Source organism: Notamacropus eugenii, chromosome 7, assembly GCF_028372415.1.
Source record: "Notamacropus eugenii isolate mMacEug1 chromosome 7, mMacEug1.pri_v2, whole genome shotgun sequence".
Taxonomy (NCBI): Eukaryota; Metazoa; Chordata; class Mammalia; order Diprotodontia; family Macropodidae; genus Notamacropus; species Notamacropus eugenii.
The window spans coordinates 47,185,748-47,207,800 of record NC_092878.1 but is presented as its reverse complement, the minus strand read 5'-3'; the positions used below and the strand labels follow the sequence as shown (position 1 = coordinate 47,207,800).

Genomic DNA, 22,053 nt, shown 5'->3' with positions numbered 1-22,053 from the left:
TTCCTTTAGTGGAATGTGATGAGAGTAAACTTCATGTTTTTCTCTTACCTCCCCTCTTTATCCCTCCACTAATAAGTCTTTTGCTTGCCTCTTTTATGAGAGATAATTTGCCCCATTCCATTTCTCCCTTTCTCCTCCCAATATATTTCTCTCTCACTGCTTGATTTCATTTTTTAAAGATATGATCCCATCCTCTTCAATTCACTCTGTGCACTCTGTCTCTATGTGTGTGTGCGTGTGCATGTGCATGTGTGTGTGTGTAATCCCACCCAGTACCCAGATACTGAATAGTCTCAAGAGTTACAAATATTGTCTTTCCGTGTAGGAATGTAAACAATTCAACTTTACTAAGTCCCTTATGACTTCTCTTTGCTGTTTACCTTTTCATGCTTCTCTTCATTCTTGTGTTTGAAAGTCACATTTTCTTTTCAGCTCTGGTCTTTTCATCAAGAATGCTTGAAAGTCCTCTATTTCATTGAAGGACCAATTTTTCCCCTGAAGTATTATACTCACTTTTGCTGGGTAGGTGATTCTTGGTTTTAGTCCTAGTTCCTTTGACTTCTGGAATATCCTATTCCATGCCCTTCGATCCCTTAATGTAGAAGCTGCTAGATCTTGTGTTATCCTGATTGTATTTCCACAATACTTGAATTGTTTCTTTCTAGCTGCTTGCAATATTTTCTCCTTGACCTGGGAACTCTGGAATTTGGCCACAATGTTCCTAGGAGTTTCTCTTTTTGGATCTCTTTCAGGCAGTATTCTGTGGATTCCTTGAATATTTATTTTGCCCTCTGGTTCTAGAATCTCAAGGCAGTTTTCCTTGATAATTTCATGAAAGATGATGTCTAGGCTCTTTTTTTGATCATGGCTTTCAGGTAGTCCCATCATTTTTAAATTGTCTCTCCTGGATCTATTTTCCAGGTCAGTTGTTTTTCCAATGAGATATTTCACATGATCTTCCTTTTTTTCATTCTTTTGGTTTTGTTTTGTGATTTCTTGGTTTCTCATAAAGTCATTAGCCTCCACCTGTTCCATTCTAATTTTGAAAGAACTATTTTCTTCAGTGAGCTTTTGAATCTCCTTTTCCATTAGGCTAATTCTGCTTTTGAAAGCATTCTTCTCCTCATTGGCTTTTTGAACCTCTTTTGCCAATTGAGTTAGCCTATTTTTTCAAGGTGTTATTTTCTTCAGCATTTTTTTGGGTCTCCTTTAGCAGGGTGCTGACCTGCTGTTCATGCTTTGACTGCATGTCTCTCATTTCTCTTCCCAGCTTTTCCTCCACCTTTCTAACTTGATTTTCAAAATTCTTTTTGAGCTCTTCCATGGCCTGAGCCCATTGAGTGGGCTGGGATACAGAAGCCTTGACTTCTGTGTCTTTGCCTGATGGTAAGCATTGTTCTTCCTCATCAGAAAGGAAGGGAGGAAATGCCTGTTCACCAAGAAAGTAACCTTCTATAGTCTTATTTCTTTTCCCTTTTCTGGGCATTTTCCCAGCCAGTGACTTGACCTCTGAATATTCTCCTCACACCCACCTTGCCTCCTGATCCTCCCAGCCAGCACTTGGGGTCTGAGATTCAAATGCTGCTTCCCAGCCTCAGGGCTTCCCTGGGGGCGGGCCTGCTATTCAGTGTGAGATTAAGTTCAGGTGCTCAGGTCAGGGCAGGGCTGCCTCACGGGCTCAGTTCCCTCAGGGGGTTTATGCAGAGAGCTTCAACAATGGAGCAGAGCTCCTGCCTGCTTGGGAGCCCTGGTCTGCTCCCACCTCCGCTGTTGCCTGAGTTATGGGGGCACCCCACTCCCCTCTCGACCAGCCAAAGAGACGCTCTCACAGACCCCTGTCACCTGTGGGTGGAGGGACCTGCATGGCCCCTGGAGATCCCGTCCCTGAAGCCGGCTCGGATCAGCTCCTCTCGGTGCCGTGGCCGTGGCAGGGCTGTGCTCGGCTCCCAGTCTGTGGCGCCCAGTCCGTGGCGTGAAGGACCTTTTGCGAGAGGTTTGCAGGTCCCTCTGGAACAGAAATCTCCTTCGCTCCACTGTTCTGTGGCCTCTGCTGCTCCAGAATTCGCCGTGAGTACCTTTTTACAGATGTTCTATGGGTTGTGGGTTTGGAGCTATGAGTACGTGCGTCTTTCTACTCCGCCATCTTGGCTCCACCCCCCTGCTTGTGGAATTTTCTTGGAAGCCCCACCCAGGTGGTAACCAGGCTTTCTCTTTAAGTTTGTACTTCATGTTGAGCCAGTCATTTTTAATAAAGAGTTGTGGGATTTTTTCCCCTTCTAAATTTTCTATTATAATATACATATGGTAGGGGAGGGAGCGGAGAGAAGGGAAAAATATGTATTCAAATTATTCACTGACAGAGTATATGACTGTAAGTCTCCAAGTCATAGATCCTTTGGTTTTCCTTCAATATAAAAGCCATATGCAAATAGCAATTAACGTTACCTAGTCCCACGGCATTGTTGGAGGTTGCAAATTTTTAATAGTATTTAATTTTTTTCTAATTTTACATATAGGAAGATCTTAACCATTCATTTTTTTGTAATTTTTTTATTTTAAACTTAAATACAAAATGAGAAAGGAAATAAAACCATTGCCATGTATACAGCAGATCATAAGAGAGGATTCAATATAAAAAATAAATTTCCATTTCAAGAAAACCTATGTAATAAATACTACACATTATTTTCAAAGCTGCCTTGATTTTCTTTGCTTCCTTGTGGGTTTTCTTTCGTTTTCTGTTTTGTGCTTTTTACTTTATTTTTTCCCTCTCCCCCTCCCCCCACCACCCTAAAGAAAGCTACAGTTTAGAGTGGAGATTATATATATATATATAATATTTGTATGTATGCACATAATATATATATGTATAGATACATATCTATCAACATACACATATACCCTAATACCCACACATATATGTGTGTATATATATGACTGTACTATGCTTATTTCCTCCTTTCATCTATTTTTCTGAAGGTGGATAGCATCTTCCTTCATAAGTTCAAGTCTTTCCATGTTTTTCCTGACCAGTACCATAGCAATATTCCAACCCAATCACATCCTTTCTGAGAGATTGTCAATGAAAGTTCTGTGCTCCCCACCCCCAATTTTCAGCATTCTTTTTATTCTTAGTTACATAGGTTTTATTTATGCAAGAAAGCTTTAATTTAAAATAATCAAAATTATTCTTTTTATTCTTCAACAATATTTTCATCTCATAATATAGTTTAAGGTTTGATACTGCTGAATCTTCTTTCTTTACATCTTTTTTCTCTGGTTTCTTTGAAGTTTCTGAACTTTTGTTCTGCTAAGTGAACTTTGTTATTATTTTTTCTAATTCAGTAAAATAGTTTTTTAGTAATTTAATTGTGATGACATTGAATAAATGATCAGCTAAGTAAAATGGTCATTTTTAATATTATGTTGGCTTTACTTACTCATGAACAATAAATATCACTTCCATTATTTATCTCTGAGTTTATTTGTATAAAAAGTGTTTTATGTTAATGTTCATTTAGTTCCTGTGTCTGTATTGTATACACTCAAGTATTTTAGACTGTCTAGATATTTTAAATGATTTAAAACAATATTGAATAATATTGCTGACATAGAGTGTAGTTTCTCTATTTTTTACTTTTGATTAAATCTATTTTAACTTTAATTTTGAGATCATGATTACTATTCCTGCTCTTTTTTACATACTAAATTCTACTCCTGCCCTTTATGTTATCCTTATGTTATCCTCCTATTTTTATGATGCTTCCTGAAAGCAATATATTGTTGAATTAAAATTTTTAATCTACTGTCCATTTCTGTTTTATGGGTAAATTTGTCCCATTCACATTCTAAGCTACAATTACTTCTGTATTTTCCTCCTTCCTGTTTTTCCTCACTATCTTTCTCATCTTATTTACCCAAACGCTCCTCACTCCTTTGCTTTCTACCCTCTACCTTGCCCTCCTATTCCTTAATCTACCTACCCCTCTAAGAGTCCCTCCCTTATCCTGTCTCCCCACTCTGTCCCCTTGCCCTCCTTTTTCTTTCTGAATTTAGAAAACTTTTATACCCTTCTACACCTGTTCTCTCTTTAACCCATTCCCAATGAGAATAAGATTACAGTACTACCCACCCTCCCCTCTACTAGCTTCTTCTGTATTGATTTTTCCTTTTGTGCCTCATTTGTATGAGATAAGTACTCTTTTTTCTCACTACCTATGTTTTTTTTTACTATCACCCCATCATACTTAACTCAGCCTATACTCTTCTTTCAAAATACCTAAATAATAACAATCATAAGAATACTGCTAATATTTTCACATATATGAAGTAAATAACTTGACCTTATTGAGTCCCTCCCTTATAATTTTTCTCTAATATTTACCTTATATTTCTCCTGGATGTCATATGTCAAATTTTCCCTCAATTTTTGGTTTTTTTATCACAAAACTTTAAAGTCTCTGAGTTTGTTAAATGTCTATTTTTTTTCCCATTCAGGATTATACTTAACTTTACTGGATAAGTTACCCATGGTTGTAACCCCAGCTCTTTTGCTCTACAAAATATAGTATTACAAGACCAATGGTCCTTCAGCGTAGAAGCTGCTAGGTCTTATAGAATTCTTATTGTAGCTCTATGATATTTAGATTGTTTTTTCTTTCATGTTACTTCCAATATTTTCTCTTTAACATGGGAGTTTTGAAACTTGACTATGATATTCTGGTTTTCTTCTTGAGATCTCTTTCAGGTGGTGATTGATGAATTTTTTCTATTTCTACTTTGTCTTCTTATTCTAGAACATCAGGGCAATTTTCCTTGATAATTTCTCATAACATTGTATCAAGATTTTTTCTTTTCATGATTTTCAGGTAGTTCTACTATTCTTATATTATTTATTCTTGATCTGTTCTTTTCTGATCAGTTGTTTTTCTGATGAGATGTTTTACTTTCTCTTCCTTTTTCATTCTTTTGATTTTGTTTTATGATTTCTTGGTGTCTTAGAATATCATTAGCCTCACCTTGTCCAATTCTAGTTTTCAAGGAATTATTTTCTTCCTTAAGTTTCTGACTCTTCATTTCCAGTTGGTTGACTTTCTTTTCATAATTTTCTTCAATTTCTTGGATTGCACTTATTTTTTTTTCTAATTTTACCTCAATCTCTCTTATTTGATTTTTAAAGTTCTTTTTAAGTTCTTCCAAGAACTCTTTTTGTACTTGGGACCATTTGATGTTTCTCATTGAAAAAGGAGTGGCTTTTTTAGGTCCATTATCTTCCTCTGAATATGAACCCAGATCTTCTCTATCCCCATAGTAATTGTCTGTGGTTGGGTTCTTTCTACTTTGCTTACTCATTTTTTTTTTGCTTTATTTTGGTTTTATCAGCTATTAGTGTAATCAAGTTGTATCCTGAGGTATGAGGAATGATGCCCCAAGTCTCAGGTTCTTCTTACTTATTTTCTAAGATCTGAATCAGGGCCCAGTCTCAGGCTCTCCTCTTCACTCCTAAGCCATAACTAGGGCTCCCCTAGTCACACTGTCCCACAAATGATCTTCTTCCTTGTGGTCCCTCTGATGGCTGCAAACTACAGTTGTCTTCTCTGTCCCAGGACTTAAATCATGAATTCTGCTCTCCTGCAAATGCCCACAACCAAAAGGGTCCCTGTCACTTGCTATTGCACTCACCGGGTACATCCTAGCTTCTTTTCGACAAAGCCGCAGCCTAGGGCACTTCTGGTCAGCAAAATTGTTCATGGTGTTTGTACAACCAATGCAAGACTTACAGCAGCTGCTATGGATATGCATATCCAGTGAAATCAAGACATTTATTCAAACACCGGAAAGTCAAATCATCATGGTAACAAAGAAATCTATGCACATTATCAATGTAGGGAGCACTGCATCCCCAAGCCTTCCCTCCATCAGGCTTCCACTCCACTCCCCAAATAAGCTCCCTTTGGCAAAATCACTCCCTCTCTCACTCAGGTTAGCTACTCTGCTCTGCATCAGCACTGCTTCCTCTATCTGTAATCTCTACCTCACTCTCTCCAAGCTCTGCCCTTCCTGATCCATGTGTTTGCTAAGCTCCTCCCACCATAGGCCTATTAAGGGGCAAATACCCTTACCATTACAGTGTTTCTGGACGGTGGAAAATCCTTCAGTTTTCCCCTACTTAGCCATCAGATTCACACACAGTCTTTGAGATGAAAGCTTCTAAATCTAAGCCTGCCTCTCACCTCGGGGCTTGTTTGTTGATTCTGCAGAGATAGCCTGGAGGTGTTTGCACTTCACTCAGGCCAACTCTCAGCCCTTGGAGGTCAGGTCTTTCCTGGGGTCTTCTTAAATTGTCCTAGGAAGGATGACAACTGCTTTACCCTGTTTATTTCTGCTGCCCTGAGGTGATGATCTGTCTTTGTGTGTGTGTGTGTGTGTATGTGTAGGAAATTTGGACAGCTGAAAGTTTTCTGATCTACTCCGCCATTTTCCCAGAAGCCTCCAACATTCATTTTTTAAAAATTTTGAGTTTCAAATTTTTCTTCCTCCCTCCTTCCGTAAAACAATAAGCAGTTTGACTATGTTATATATGTGCAATCATGTAAAATATATTTCCATATTAGTCATATAATGTAAATGTCATATAATGTAATATAAGGTAAATGTCATATAATGTAAAGTCATGTAAAAGAAACAGACCAAAAGGAAAAAACGCACAGAAAAAAGTGAAAGTATTATGCTTTGATCTTCATTCAGACACCACCAGTTCTTTCCCTAGATGTGGATTGCGTTTTCCAACATGAGTTCTTTGGAATTGTCTTGGATCATTGTATTGCTGAGAAGAACTAAGTCGTTCATAGTTAATCATCAAATAACGTTGCTGTTATCGTGTGTCACGATCTCCTGGTTGAGCTCATTTCACTTTACATCAATTCATGTAAGTCTTTCCTTCTTTTTCAGAGGTTCCAAATTCTAAAGCAACCATTAATGAATTATAATTCTAATTCTATTTTATGCAGTTTCCAAAATAATTGTTATTGTTAGGATTCTGAACTTTAGTTCCTTCTCCTGCACAGTCTTGATACCCCAGAGCAAACCAGTGTGCCCAGGTAGCAATGAGATCAACTTTTTGTCTATCTGGGGCTCTCTTCAGATGGTGGATGATCTTCTAATATGTTGGTGGTTACCTCCTCTGAAGGGATGTTCCACAGGATTCATGGCCACACCCTAGACACCAAGCCAGCAGTTTCTCTTGGCCTTATATCTGTAGTAGGCCTGACCTACCTTAGGGATATGACAATATGATGTCCTCCAACAACAACACCAACCACAGCTCTTTTTGCAGAGATCACTTTTTTGAGCCTGAAGGTAGCTTCACCACTGTTTTCTTGGTTTCAAGATTCTGCAAAATCACTGTGACATAGGTTCTAGATGCATGGGCAAGCTTACCCTGGCCTCAGGCTTTTTTTCTTCAAGACAAGCACACAAGTGGTCCCTTTCAGCCATAAAACCAACTGGGAAGATATTTTCAATGTTGAGTTGAGTTTTCTTACTGCAGTACACAGACTGGTGGGTATGGATGCCTTTAAAAGCAAAGAAAAACTTACCTCTTTTTAAGTCAGCAAGGATCCCAGAAAGCTACTTTTGCTAGAGAAGCTCTGCTTGACCTAGACCATGGTTTATGTCCTTTATGATACCCTTGATGTAGCTATCTTGGCAAAGTCAACAGGTTGGAGCTTGGTGGCCCCTTTCCTATGCTTCACCGGAGTATCAGAAGGAATAAATCTGATCAAACTCTAACAACAGATCATCCAACCCATCTAGCAGGGTCTGACTTTGGACTTGCTAGAAAAAGCAAGAGTTCTGTTTGTAATAGGAAAACCACAATTGAGTAGCAGAGCGTGTCTTTTGGCAACTTGACTATTTGGATCATAACCCAGTTGGGGCCCCTAGGGCTGCCACGTCTCAGGGCCAAAGGTAACTTAGGTGATATTAAAATATTCAATGCCGATTGCCAAGCTGGAAAAAGGGAGAACTAGGGGAACTCCAAAGCCAAACTTTTCCTACTTTTTTGTAGAAATGATCTTGAGTGTCCAAATTGTCAGCTTGCTTGGGTTGTTGGCTATTAGACAGTGATTCTGCCCTTGGACTTGAAAAGAAAATCTGAAAGTTTTTCTCTTCTTTGCTCTTAAAGACATGCAGAAGAGAATTAGGCTCATTGTGTCTGACCTGCTATCAACTCAGCTTTTTGCTAAGTGTTCCAGTAGAGATTAAGAATCAGAGTACAAGGGGTGAAATGAAAACAACTTTGATTGCCAGCAATTGTATCCAAAAATTTTTAAGACTCAGTTCAAACATTTTGTTTATTACTTGACTTCTTCTGGATGGTACTACTAGCTTGTGCACCATATTCAGAGTTGCTTATAACTGTAATGAAGCGCTGATTTCTCTGAAAAAGCTTGGGGCCAAAAGCCAGATGAAAGGCAATTTAGACATCCTTCTGTCTCAAAATCCAAGGAATGAAGAGATTCAGTGTTGCATCAGCATAAATAAATGCTATCCCCTTGACCCATATTAGAATACTATAAACCAAAGTGGCTACCAGCAAAATTTGCACCCTCTTGGATAAAACCACATGGTCACACAGCAGGAGTAACAGCATTCCCAAGTGTTGTTGTTCACATACCCACTTATTATCCAAGCAACCTTGTAACAAGAGACCTGAAATTGCTGTTTGGGGTGGAAATTCCTGCTGCCAGGAGGTGGTATGTTTGGCTTTAAAAGACACCCAGCACAGTGGGAGAGACATTTAGATCAAAATAGCCAAATGAAGATATGAGTCTTTTGGGAAGAAAGTGTTATGTTTATGTTTGTGACAAACAATAACTTTATCTCACTAAAATGTATTTGATTAAAGTTTAAAATTATGCCTCATGTGGATTTCAATGGCCTGGCCATGTGAACTGATATAATGCATGGGGCATTATTGGCCAAATGGGGAAAGCACATATAAATAGGTGGCTTGTTTTTTTGCTATTGTTCTCATAGTTATGTTGGCTGTTTGCTTTTTCCTTTGATGTAGTAGTATCTGTTCCTCTCATTGACATAGGGGATTCCTACTAAGGAACTTCCTCTTCTTGGGCAGATACAGCAACTTATGATCTTAGAAATTTGCCTAAGGCACTGAGAGCTTAACAGACGTATTCAGGGTCACATAGCCAGCATATGTTAGGCAAGACTTGACAGGTCTTCATGATGCCAAGGCTGGCTTTCTCTCCACTAGGCTATACAGATTCTCATTTGAGAATATATTTTATATTTCATTAATGCCTAACACAGGGCTGATCATGTAGTATGTATTAAAAAAAACTACTTAGGTTATCATACAATTAGCATGGAAAGGGACTTTGTGGTCATCCTTCCAGTTCTTTGCTTTACAAATGAGAAAATTGAGGTCCAGAGAAGAGAAGGCACTTGCCAAGGCCACATAGGTAGTAAGTGACAGAGCTGGAATTTGAACTCAGATCCCCAATTCCAAATCCAGAATTCTTTCCACTATACTACACTGAAATTAAGATTAAATTAAGATTGAGAATAATAAGACAATACATTAGTAGTAAACAAAAGAGATAATGGTGATGATATTTTTAATGGCAAACAAAAATTTATACATTTATCAAGAATATGTGGTGTAGTGGTAAGAACTTTAGATTTGAAGTCAGAAGATTTAACCTCTCTGGGCCTCAGTTTCCTCATCTATTAAAGGATATTAGACTAGGTGACCCCCTTCCAGTTCTAAATCTGTAATCCTATGACCTTGGTTCAGATCTTGCCTCTTCTTTGTTACTGTTCCATCATTTCGCTCATGTCTAACTCTTCATTACCACATTTGAGGTTTGGGGGATTTTCTTGGCAAAGACACTGGAGTGATTTGCTCATTTTACTGATGAGGAACTGGGACAAACAGGGTTAAGTGACTTATCCAGGGATCACATAGCTAGTAAGTGTCTGAGACCAGATTTAAACTCAAGAAGATGAGTCTTCCTAACTCTTGGTCTGACACTTTATCCACCATGGTGCCACCTAACTGTCTTCTTGCCTTTTCTACTTACTTGTCATGGAAATTAGTGGAGGTGCTGATCAGAGAAATCCCTTACTAATCTGTGGAGTTCCCTCAAGAATTCAATGAAGAGCCAAGACATGAGGCTATATCTGTAGTAAGGAAGGCACTTCCCCATAAAGTGTGTGCCCACACCCTTTGGTACCTTTTTTGAAAGAACACAGTCAATTGCAGTTTTGTTTCTGTTAACTAGGTCTTTTTCCAATATGACTAGCTGGTTGAGACTCAGGTCTTGTCAGATCTCATTGCAGGGCCCTCTAAGAGATTGACTGGTCTCCATATTTTTTTGCTTTTTTCACCTTCATCTTTTTGTGTGCTTTCTTTTGCACCTTTCTTCTGGAGTGTCATAGTGTTGGGGGAAGAGTGAAAGGATTCCTTTTCCCCTCATTTCCCAAGAGTAGTTTGGTAAAGGCACGAAGTAGAAATAGAAATGTGTTCATCCATGTAGTTGAGAGAATGCCTATAAATTGATTTATCCAGCCCATGAGAGGGCAGCAACCAGGGACTAACAGTTTTCTGTCAGAAGCACATGGCAAAAACAAACATGCTTCCTTATATAGCTGATAGCTATACAGCTATTGTATAGCTGTTCATAGACAACATTCCTGAACCCAACTTACTGTGTAGAGGAGGAAGAAATGTCTATTTCTTATGCAGCATGATCCCAGAATCTAGCCACCTAGCCAGAAAAGAAAGTTGTCTTGGGCAATACCAGCCTTTGGGATTGTCTTTTGGATAACAAGAAGCTTGAGATTTTGAGAAACTGAACTTCTAGAGAGAAAAGAGATTTTCTGAATAGCATTGCCTCTTAGGAAAATAGAACAATTACTCAAGTTAGAAAGTAAAGGAATGACAATGGGATTAGGCAACAGTTCTGCATGCTGCCATCCCTTCTGTTACAGTGAATGATTCAGATAGTAAAGGTCTTAATGAGGAGACGTACTATTTATTCAGATGCCCCCAAAGTATGATTGGCTAGGATGGGAGTGGGGGAGAGTTTATTGACTGTTCGAATGATTTATGTTTTCTACATCTGCTGATGAGCTCCAATGAGTATTTTGAGTGTCTTGTGTATTTCCTGTATTAGTTTATATGTACCTGTGTCCTTTGTACCTTCCATTTTTTCTGTGAAATGAAATAAAGTTATTTCATATCTAGTTTGCATTTGTTGTTTTGTATATTTGTGTGGGAGTTGGGGGGCCCATATATAACTATAGCTAAGAATTTTCTGGGACATTGCCCCCTGGATGGGGGCATGACAAGTCAAAGAGGAAAAGTGGCCTTTGGGGAGTCAGCACCCAGGATCAGACCCTTGACACAGTCTTCAGCTGCCATCGGCCACTGGTTACATATAAAATGAGGGGATTGAGTTATCTTGAAGGTACCTTCTGGCTTGAAATCTTATGAAATTTTATACCTCCACAGTACTGGCAATCAGATTCTACAACTAATATTATTACTAATACTAAACTCAGGGAAACACAAATCCCAGAAATCATTTGTTTTTGCCTTTGTATCTATTAGTTGGCATCATGAACAAACAGTATCCCCCTACAAAGCATTTGTTGAATGGAATGTGACTGAAAAGAATATGAACCTGTGTGCAGGATCACATAGTACAGCAGAAAGAACATCTTATATGGAGACAGAAAATCTGGGTTCAAGTTCTGACTTCTTTGTAGGGAATAACTAGCTATGTCCAAGTTAAGGTTTGTAGCTAGAGTTGATGTGAGCTATAGAAATGTGTGCTAAAAAATAACCTGCATTTCCCATTTTCTTTATCTTTTCTCATAGTTTTCTCCCTCTGGAATGCTCTTCCCCATCTTCATTTTCTAATTCCTACTCTTCTTTCCAGTTCCAACTCAAACACTATCTTCTCCATGAAGCTTTCTTTGATTTTTTTCACTGGAAGTATTTCTCCTTGTTCTGAGCATCTTGTATCTGTGTATTGAATAGACATATATTCTATTTTGCTTTGAGAGCACTGGCTACATTTTAAATATATTTTCTTATTTTTAATCTTTCATAGCACTCACAGTACTAAATAAATATTGATTGAATGAAAGAAGGAATGAAGTGGTGACTAATTGTAAAAGTAGTTGGGTTAGTTAATTGAACATTAACATTTTAGGGCAGGTTGTTAGGGTAAGAAGGTAACCAGAGAAAAGGGGAATTGAGTTGATTCTGCTCCACTTCCCCCTAACCTCATTCCCTTTCTTATCAGGAAGAGTAATAACAGAAATTTTAGAATATATATATTCTATATATACACATATATGTGTATATGTAGTGAAAAAGTACTCAGCCTCTTGCTGGTATTAACCTTGTAAAAGATATTTCTTGGTATCAGGCCAGCTTTTGGTGTCCCATGTGCTTCCACATGGAGATTCTAGAGCTGCTTTCTTTGATATTCATTGCTATTACCTTTCTTTCAACCTGTGTTCCTCTTACCCAGATCTTACACAAGGAAGTACCGATTTCCCAATTTCTCCTTTATTGTGTTTTTTTTTTTAAATTAACATACATTACTTTTTTAGTTTTCCAACGAAATTTTGTGGATGTTGATTTAAGGTAAAATGTACAAGGGTTTAAGATAACCAGATGAGAAAAGTTACTGTAAGTGTTTTTTTTAAATACTGTAGGAGTAGATAGCTAGGATCTTCTGTGAAAATATAACTGAAACTAGGCCTTTATCTTTCTTAACTCTGTTTTCAGATAAAATAAATTCAGTTTGGCAAGATTTTAATGTTTCTCAGTCATTTCATTTTAACGTAATACGTGCTCACAGTAATATGCTCTTCTCCCTGTTCATACTGGCAGTTGAGGGCCCAAGAAAACAGTTGCATTATCTCCCTTCGTAGTTCTAGGGGTAGTACTGAGGAGTTGGGGGTGGGGTGTGTTTTTATAATCAGCAAATGAGTCCATACCAGTGTGCTTGCTTGCATAATTATCAGTTGATTATAAATCATTCAGCCAGACTGAGAAAGGTTTAATTAGTGGCATTTTACTTTTTCATTATAGTTGGCACAAACAATCCCCTTCAAAAACCTGTGACACACATTCTCACAAATATATACTGTGTTTGAGGGAAATATTCTCAAACTCATAGCACATATGGCAAAAAGAACTCATAGCACTTTGAAATTCTTTTGCTGTAGTCCTTAAGATTTTCCCCTTAGTTTGGGATAGCTTTTACACTTGGACCTTTGTAGAGCTCTGAATCTGTATCCAGTCTGTCCTTGGCAACTATTGAGAACACTGCCATCAACCATTCCTGGGACAGTGACCAGATGGATTGGGAAGATAGGAAATCCAGAATCCACTGGATCCTTTCAAGCTCTCAAGATTCTCTACCAGACAGAGGGAAGGAGACTGATACCAAGTCAAAGAATGAGGTGTGGCCTCTGTTCTTCCTCCTCAGTTGATTCCTTCTCAAATGTTTGGCTCTCTTCTCTGATGCTGGCACTCAAAACTCTTCATTCCATTTAGGCCCCAGAGGGAATGACCAAGTCCCTCAGCCAATCTAAACAGACTTCCTGTCATACCTAGGGAAGTATTCAGATTTTGTTCACATCTAGTGGACCATCAGGCCACAATGGTGGCACAAAGGATAGAGTGTTGGACCTGAATTCAGAAAGACCCAAATTCAAATCTGGCCTCAGATACTATGTTTGTGACCCTAGGCAAGTACATTAACCCTTGTTTGCCTTAATCTACTGGAGAAGGAAATGGTGAATCACTCCACTATCTTTGCTAAGAATGCCTTATGGACAGTACTGGCATACTATGGCCCACAGTATCACAGAGTCAGATACTACTGAACAAGTAACCAAGAAGAGTTTTCACCTGACAAATGTATCAGGGCTAAAGGAGATGGGTTGATTTTGACCCCGCTTTTATATTCAGAACCTAGTTTTCATCTCTGAGAGTGGAGGCTTTGCTTGAAGGAGCCACTTGTCTTCCTAGCTTCCAAAGATTCTTTCCAAAAGCTTCACTCAGTGCTTCATTGTATTTTCAACCAAATCCTTATTTCTTCCTGGATCTTAATAGCTCCAACTCCTTGGAAGGCCTGAACCACTCTGGACTCATTTCACTGCCCCCACTCCAAGTTTGCCTGAAGAGATTCATTGGCCAGCTATTAAACCTGGGTCTGCTTTTGTGGTGGAGTTTAGTTCCTTCATCAGATATTCTAGGTAAGTGTCCAAGACCCCAGACAAATCTCATTTCTTCTTTTGTTTCAAGCCTGAAGTCTCCTTTTGGGAAACTCACAACATTTTTATTCCTTTTTAGGGGATTTCTGTTTAAGCTTATTTTCCAGGCCATCATGATTGCCACTCACTGAGCCAAAGGAATGATTACACTTCTACTGCCTTATGTTGCTATCATGTGCTGGGAGGGTCTTTTGAATACAGAATTGTGGTGTTTAATAATTACATGAAGAAGTAATTGCTTGTTCTAGAGTATATTTATAAGCATAATTATAAAAAATAAATAACAAATTAAAGTTTATTTGGAAATCTTTATTGGTGTTGATCAATTAGAAGTGGGAAACGTTTCCTCCTATCAATTAAATTTGACAATGCTGAATTTACTTTTTTTAACTGATATCTCACACTGCTGACTCATGTTGAACTTATAGTCCATTCAAAATCCTGGGTCCTTTTCAGAACAACTGCTGCATATCCACATCTCCCTGTTTTATATTTGTGGAGGTTTTTTTAATGCTTAAATACAAGACTTCACATTTATCCCTATTGAATTTTATATTATAAGATTTATCTCAATGTTCTGGCCTGCCCAGATTCTTTTGGAACCTGTCATCCAGTGCATTAGCTATCTTTCTGAACTTCATGTCATCTGGATATCTGATGAGCAGATCATTAGTTCCGTTGTCCAAAGCAGTGATCAAAATGTTAAACATCATGGCCTAAGTACAGACTCTTGGAATACTCCATTGGAGATCTCTTGCCATTTTGACACTGAATTATTAACAAATACAAATCCATCTGGTAGCCAATAACTATGCATCTTATCTGCAAGAAGAATAAGAAATGTTTTTATCAAACTTTGCTAAAAGTCTAGGGTTACTATAATCCATAGCATTTCTCAAGTCTACTGCTTTAGTAGTCCTATCAAAAAAAAGTAAGTTAGCCTGACAAAACCATTTCTTAATGAAATATGCTGGTTTTATGTAATTTCTATTTTTCTCTTTAGATGTTTGTTAGCTATCTCTTTAATGAAGCTTCCTATAATTTTCCCAGGAATTAAAGTCAGGCTCATTGGCCTATAGTTTGAAGACTCTGTTTCCTTTTTTTTGTTGAAATTAGAACATTTATCCTTTGCTAATATTGAAGGACATCTGTCATTTTCTATAATCTTTCAAGTAGTGACTTAGCAATTGGATATGCCAGTTCTTTCAGATCAGGAACTAAGGATGTAAGTCACCTGGACCAGGTGACTTGAATTCATCAAAGACAGGCAAGTCCTCTTTTTTGCTGTTGTTCAGTCATGTCCAACTCTTTATGACCCCATTTGGTGTTTTCTTGTCAAAGACATTGAAGCAGTTTGCCATGTACCTTCTCCAACTTATTTTACAAATGAAGAAACTGAGGCAAATAGCGTTAAGTGACTTGCCCAGGATCACACAGCTAGTAAGTGTTTGAGGTCAGATTTGAACTCAGGAAGAGCAGTCTTCATGACTCCAGGCCCGGCACTCTGTACACTATGGCAACACCTAGCTGCTCCAAGTGTTCTCTTACTATCTGTTTAATTAACCAGGGGATATCAACTCCCTTTTCATTATTTTTCTCCTGTAATTTCCAGTGTAAAAGTCATTCTGCTTTTCAGAGAAAACAGAAAAAATAACAAGAGCTTCTGTCTGCTGTCAGTTATCATTGTCCCATACACCCCAAGCAAAAGTCTTGCTTTGATCTTTTCCTTCCCCCAAACTTTGAAAACTGTTTTCATTGTCCTCAACTTCTCTTATCAGCCTCAGCTCATGATGAGCTTTAGCACGTTGAACATTTTTTAATGGGATTGTATCCCATTCTTGCATTCTTGCTTCCTTACTTAGTGTTGCTTCCTTCTTCTGTGCATCTCTTTTTAAACAATCTAAGTTGGTTGGTGAGTTCACTGTGCATCCACATCAGTCTCTTCAAATTATATTTTTCTTCCACATAAAAATTTTTTTTTCTGTCTCTTGAGAGTCTCCCATCCTTCCTAGGCTGACTTCCCTTAATGCATTTTAACCCATGAAATCCTACCTATCTTTCCTCCAAACTCACTAAAATTTGTTTCCCTGAAATCTAGGGTGCATGGTAGTCTAGGTACATGTTGGACTGGTAATGTCATTTGTATCCACGTGAATCATTACAAATGGGTAACCCTCTTCTAGGGTTGAGATTTGATTTTTTTTCATCTTTTCAGACCCACTTTGAGTACATAGCCAATTGGTAGCATTCTATGGTAAGTACCTGAAACTTATAAAAACAGTGAGGTGTAAGGTTCTCATATTTGGAAGAGTTATTCTATCACTTCCCAGATCTGGAGGTTACTTCAAAGAGTAAAAGTCCTAAGTTACAGAGCTGATGACCATAAAGACCTACCAGAGTAGAAAGCTGCAAGTTGCTTAACAAGTATTGAGGTGGCAAATTGTCATCATATAATTATAAAATGGAAGTTCTTCCTCATATAAATGCCTAAAATGACCTTTTTCTCTCTTCACAGAAGTACCAGGAATTTTGATGCTTGGCTGGTAGAAAATGATAGGCATTATAGCCAAGGGAACTTCATTTAGCTGGAGGTATTCTCAATGCCTGTCCTTGTGAAATATCCTTCTGCTATATGGCTAAGTAAATTTCATTTGTTGCATTTGTCCTTTATTTTCGAAGAGGACCATGACATCAGGGAAATGATGATATGCCTTGCAGTTGACTTTGATTTGAGTGAGGGACAACTGTGCGAGGTCACCAGCCTCACTTTCTCCTCCTGAGCCATCTGGATCCAGTGACCAGATATTCATCAGGATGACTGGTGATGGCCTAGGATGCAATGGGAGACCCTTGTCCCTTTAGCTTAAGGCCTTTCCAGGTACTCACTTAAAGTGAGGTAATTCCCATTCAGGGAATAGGCCTCACCTCTTTAAGAAGTAAGTTAAGGGTTGACCCCTTTAATTAAAAACAAAACAAAACAAAACAAAAAAATCAAGCTGGGATTGGAAGACCCTTAGGGTTGCTGTTCCAAAGAGAAACAGTTACCACTGACATTCATTCTAAATTCACTCAAAGCTAGGAGGACTCAAAATATAGCCATTAAGTTGAGCTTGGCCAGGGACCCATTGTGGTCGAATGTATGAGCTTCAGAGTAAACTGGGAGAAGGAAGGAAGGAAGGAAGGAAGGAAGGAAAGAAGGAAGGAAGGAAGGAATAAATCTAGGCAGTAAACCCCAAGTTAACTGGAAGTTTATCTCCCTTTGGAGAGGAGGAGAGGGAGAGGGAGACCTGAGTTACCCAACTAGCAGAGTCCCCATTCAGGCAGCTTGGTCTCCTCACAGGTTGTGTTTGTCCTTTGTTTTTGAAGAGGACCATGACATCAGGGAAATGATGATATGCCTTGCAGTTGACTTTGATTTGAGTGAGGGAGGGCTATGTAAGGTCACCAGCTTCACTTTCTCCTCCTGAGCCATCTGGATCCAGTGACCTGGATGACTGCAGATGGCTTAGGATGCAATGGGAGACCCTTGCCCTTTTAGGCAATCTCATTTGATTACCCATTACCCATTAAATGACCTATGAATATTTCATTTTGTCAAACCTTAAGTACTAGGGGACTGGCCTGAGTTAGGCTGTCTAGAACAATTGACTTAGTCTTGTAAGATTGGAACACAATGTTCTTGTTTGAGTGGGGGGTGGGCAGTATAGAAGAAGGTCACACCAGATTGACCTTCATGGTTTTGGTGATGCTTTCACTGATGCCCCCTAGAGAGAGTGGTTCCTTACTGTGAAGTTTTCCTGATTCCTGGGAATTTACGGAGCAAATTGTCTGAGGCCATTCAGCAATAAGAAAGCAACATGAATATGGCCAGATCTCTGCCCTTAAGAATTTTACCTAGAAAATAATTGTATTTTAGACTCTTTAGCTTTGTTAGTCCTTCACCTTGGTAATTTAAGCTGCCATCAAGTTCTGCTAAGGGTTCTTTTTAGAACTTGGTTCATCTTCAAAACAGCCTGGAAAGACTGAATTTTGGGGATGAAGAAGTTTTCTACTCATTAGAAAAAATCTATTTGAGAACTAATTGTGCTATGCTAATGGTCATTAACACTGAATTGCACAAGAAGAGGCCTCCTAAAAAAGAAAAGCCTTTCTCAAGTTTAAGGGAGTCATGTTTGTGTAAACTGTTTGGTTTTGAATGACTTTTTGAAAATTACAATACCACTGAACTAGCAGTATTCAGTCTTATAATTATATGTGGATTGTGCCACCCATTAAGGAGTGGCATGAAGTATCCAAACAGTGAGAGAATACAAACCAAGGCCGATTCTTTTAATTTTAAGATTGTCTAACAGTTGTGCTGAAGAAACTGAGTATTTTTTGCTTTTTTTTTTTAATTTGGAATTTGACAAACTAGTCAACATTTTGCCACATGAATTCTGTGGGATTCTTTGGTGCAAGCCATTTGAAAAGACACTTGAAAAGACAACACTAAATTCTCCACAGAAACTTGGACACATTTTTGGAATTTGGGATAGGGCCAAATGTTCAAATTATCCCCATTCAACTAATTGAGGACATGAAGGGATACTGCATCACTTAAAAAAATTTTACCCTCACTCCCAAATTATAAACTGTGAGTTGTGAACTATAATTTTCTCTCTAGAGCTTCCAGTGAAAGACCTTTGAAGAGACGAGGCATCAGTCACCAGGAACATTTCCCTAACCCTTAGTAGAAATTGTATAGGGGAATAAGCACTTGTACAAGCCAAGAGGAGTCTCTGGTTTGTTTTTTTTTTTTGTGTGTGTGTGTGCGTGTTTTTTTCTCAGCATAACAAGGTAGTGGCAAATCCCAGCAGCAGCACCCACAGTATTCCTGATAAGCATAGGAGGGTAGTGACAATGCAGGCCTTCTGTCAAATTCTGCATTAGATGGTAGGCTGCTAAAGCAGGGAGCAGTCAGGTTCCCGCAGTATCAGAACAATAGTGCTGAAGCCTATAGGAACGCTTTGTCCTAGTATTGGCTAGAAAATCTCAGGCTCTAATAATGGCAGCTGCCTCATTCTGGCACAAGTGTACCAGTTGACTCTACACAGCAAACAAAGAGCCCAAGTCTCTGGAGTCTCTGGCTTTGTCAGTTTTTAATTTTTTTGAGTGTGTCTTTCCCAAAGCATAAGTAGGTGATCCTGGGGATTATAGCCACCAGGATCTAAATGGGTTGATAAATTTGTATAGAGTAAACCTCAAGAGTAGGAAATGTTGTTGAGTCAAGGAAGTAGAGGGAAAGTCTGGAAGTAGCATTGGAGAGCAAGGAATATTTTGATTTACCATCCCAGATCCAAGAAGGTGCAACTATATTATTGTAACATTTGTGACAACCAACATGGGACCTGAATTATGTGGTTCCAGTGCTGCTTGAAGCTTCAAAAAATAACTGTTGTATAGGAATGGACTACAGTATCTGAATTGAACACTAGATGGCACTCTAGTCACCAGTCCAGTCTTCCATGTCAGTTTCTCTTTGGCACATGCTATGAAATGTAACCTTTTTAAGAAACTCTGGCATCCCAACTGGTCTTATTTAGCAAATATCTAAGCTACTCTCCCCACCCATCCCTAAAAGACAATGTGGTCACCTTAAACATTTTGAATTGACCTTTGTTGTTCTAGTCCAAAATTAATTTAGGGAAGAAAATCGATTGCTCAAAATATTAAAACATAGGATCAACTATGTGCACCAAATTTGGGAACCTCTACTCTAGCTGGACTCTCCTCTCTCAGTTCATTGCCACTTTATTCACAAATTCATGGACTTACCATCCCGTGATCACATTTTAATATACATTGAAGACAGTGCCAAGAAGCTAGAATAAATGATTTCATCTGGAGATATCTCCTACACTTTCTCCCAGTTGCTTTCCTGGATCTTTGGTAATGTTCTTGGGAAAAATCCTATCTAGAGGGTGCGCTAATAAATATTTAATAATCAGTTTTCAAGAATAAAAAACTACAGACACATTTTTAAGTTTTATCTATATTATTAACATTTTCTGAACTCCTTTATGTGTAGACAATCAACGTAACCACGAATCAAGCCCTGATTTGTAGTGGGTGTGAATTCTGAGGTGTAAATGCTTACACGGCAAAGTTTAACAATCTGCTCTAGCAGAGCTGGCTCTATCCAGTTTACTCCTGATTATACCACACTTCAAAAACCCTTTGCTTAATAAATTTCTTGGCCCTATTCTGCTTTAAAAAAGTATTTGTTTCTCTATCTTTGACCTTGCATTGATAAGAGAGAAGAAAAAAGCTCCCTCAGCACTACTGAGTTTCTATTCAACATAGAGATGAGAGGCACTACTGTCAGTTAACTAACATTAACTATTAGTCAATATACTGTGTATCTACACAGTCTTCTTTCCCAAGTAACTCTCTCTTAATAGAAGCATAGATTTAGAAAGGGAACAAGCATTTCAAAACCTCCTTTGGTTATTGAGGTACCTATCACTCAAGGATCTCTGTTTTCTTAGGAAGAACTGTTTCACTTGAAAGCACCTACTTAGCAAAGGGGGAAAAAAAGCCCTTACATGCAGGGAAAAAAAGAGCAGACTTTTTACAAGACTTCCCCTTACTTGTTTTTCACAGGAAGAAACTATGTGTGTGTGTGTGTGTGTGTGTGTGTGTGTGTGTGTGTGTGTGTGTGTGTGTATACACACATATGCATATTATATATATATACACATATGCATGTATATATAGATATATGTGTATGTATATGTATATATATATACATATATATATATGTATACATAATGCACACATTATGTTGTTGTTGTGGGCAGCTAGGGGATGCAGTGGATTGAGTACCTGGTCTGAAGTCAGGAAGATTCTTCTTCTTGAATTCAAATCTAGCCTCAAACACTTACTAGCTGTGTGACTCTAGATAAGTCACTTAACCCTATTTGCCTCAGTTTCCTCATCTGTAAAATGTGTTGCTAAGAAAACCTCAAGTGGGGCCAGAAAGAGTCAGACAGGACTGAAAAATGACTGAACAACAAAAAACATGTGACACACATGCATGTATATAGGTTTATACATACACACATAGGTGTATATATAAATGTATAAATACATGTATACATATGTGCACATCCATATGTACAAATGTGCTTTTTTAAACCTGACCTGTAATTTCATTGATAGAAGGAATTCTCATTGAGGAAATTCACTCTATGAGGGGCACTCACAGGTTAAAGATCTTGTCCAGAGTCACATAATTAGTATTTATCAGAGGTAGAGCTTGAACCCATATCTTCTTGACTCCAAGATTCCTACTTCCTGCTGCCTCTTCATAATATGGATCCATCTATATGCATATTGCAGTTTAAAAAACTTTCAGTAAAAGTTAATGGTACTTTCCTTCCTGATGAAATAGTCACTTGCTCGAGAGGTGTTGATTTTTCCTCCCCCTCTTGTTGCTGTCTCTTGTGCTGAAACAGTATCTTTTGGATGTGGAGAGCAGAGAAAGGACCTGACCAAAACCTATTTAATATAGAATTGCTAAAGAAGATAGTGAAATTCTGCAAAGATTTGCACAAATAAATGTCTATTTTTATGTGAAATAGTAAATGGATTGTATCTGATTATTAAATACCTCATTTCTCTTGAATACTCCAAAAGTCTCTGTTCCCTCTGCCTTCAGATTCCTAAAGTCAAAATTTGACTGTAATTACT

At 38.3% G+C, this 22,053-nt stretch overlaps 1 pseudogene; it reads right to left on the bottom strand.

The window, feature by feature from the left end:
- Window positions 1–7,140: 7,140 nt before the first annotated feature.
- On the bottom strand, window positions 7,141–13,376 carry LOC140514666 (large ribosomal subunit protein uL2 pseudogene; annotated as a pseudogene).
- Between the last annotated feature and the right edge of the window lie 8,677 nt (window positions 13,377–22,053).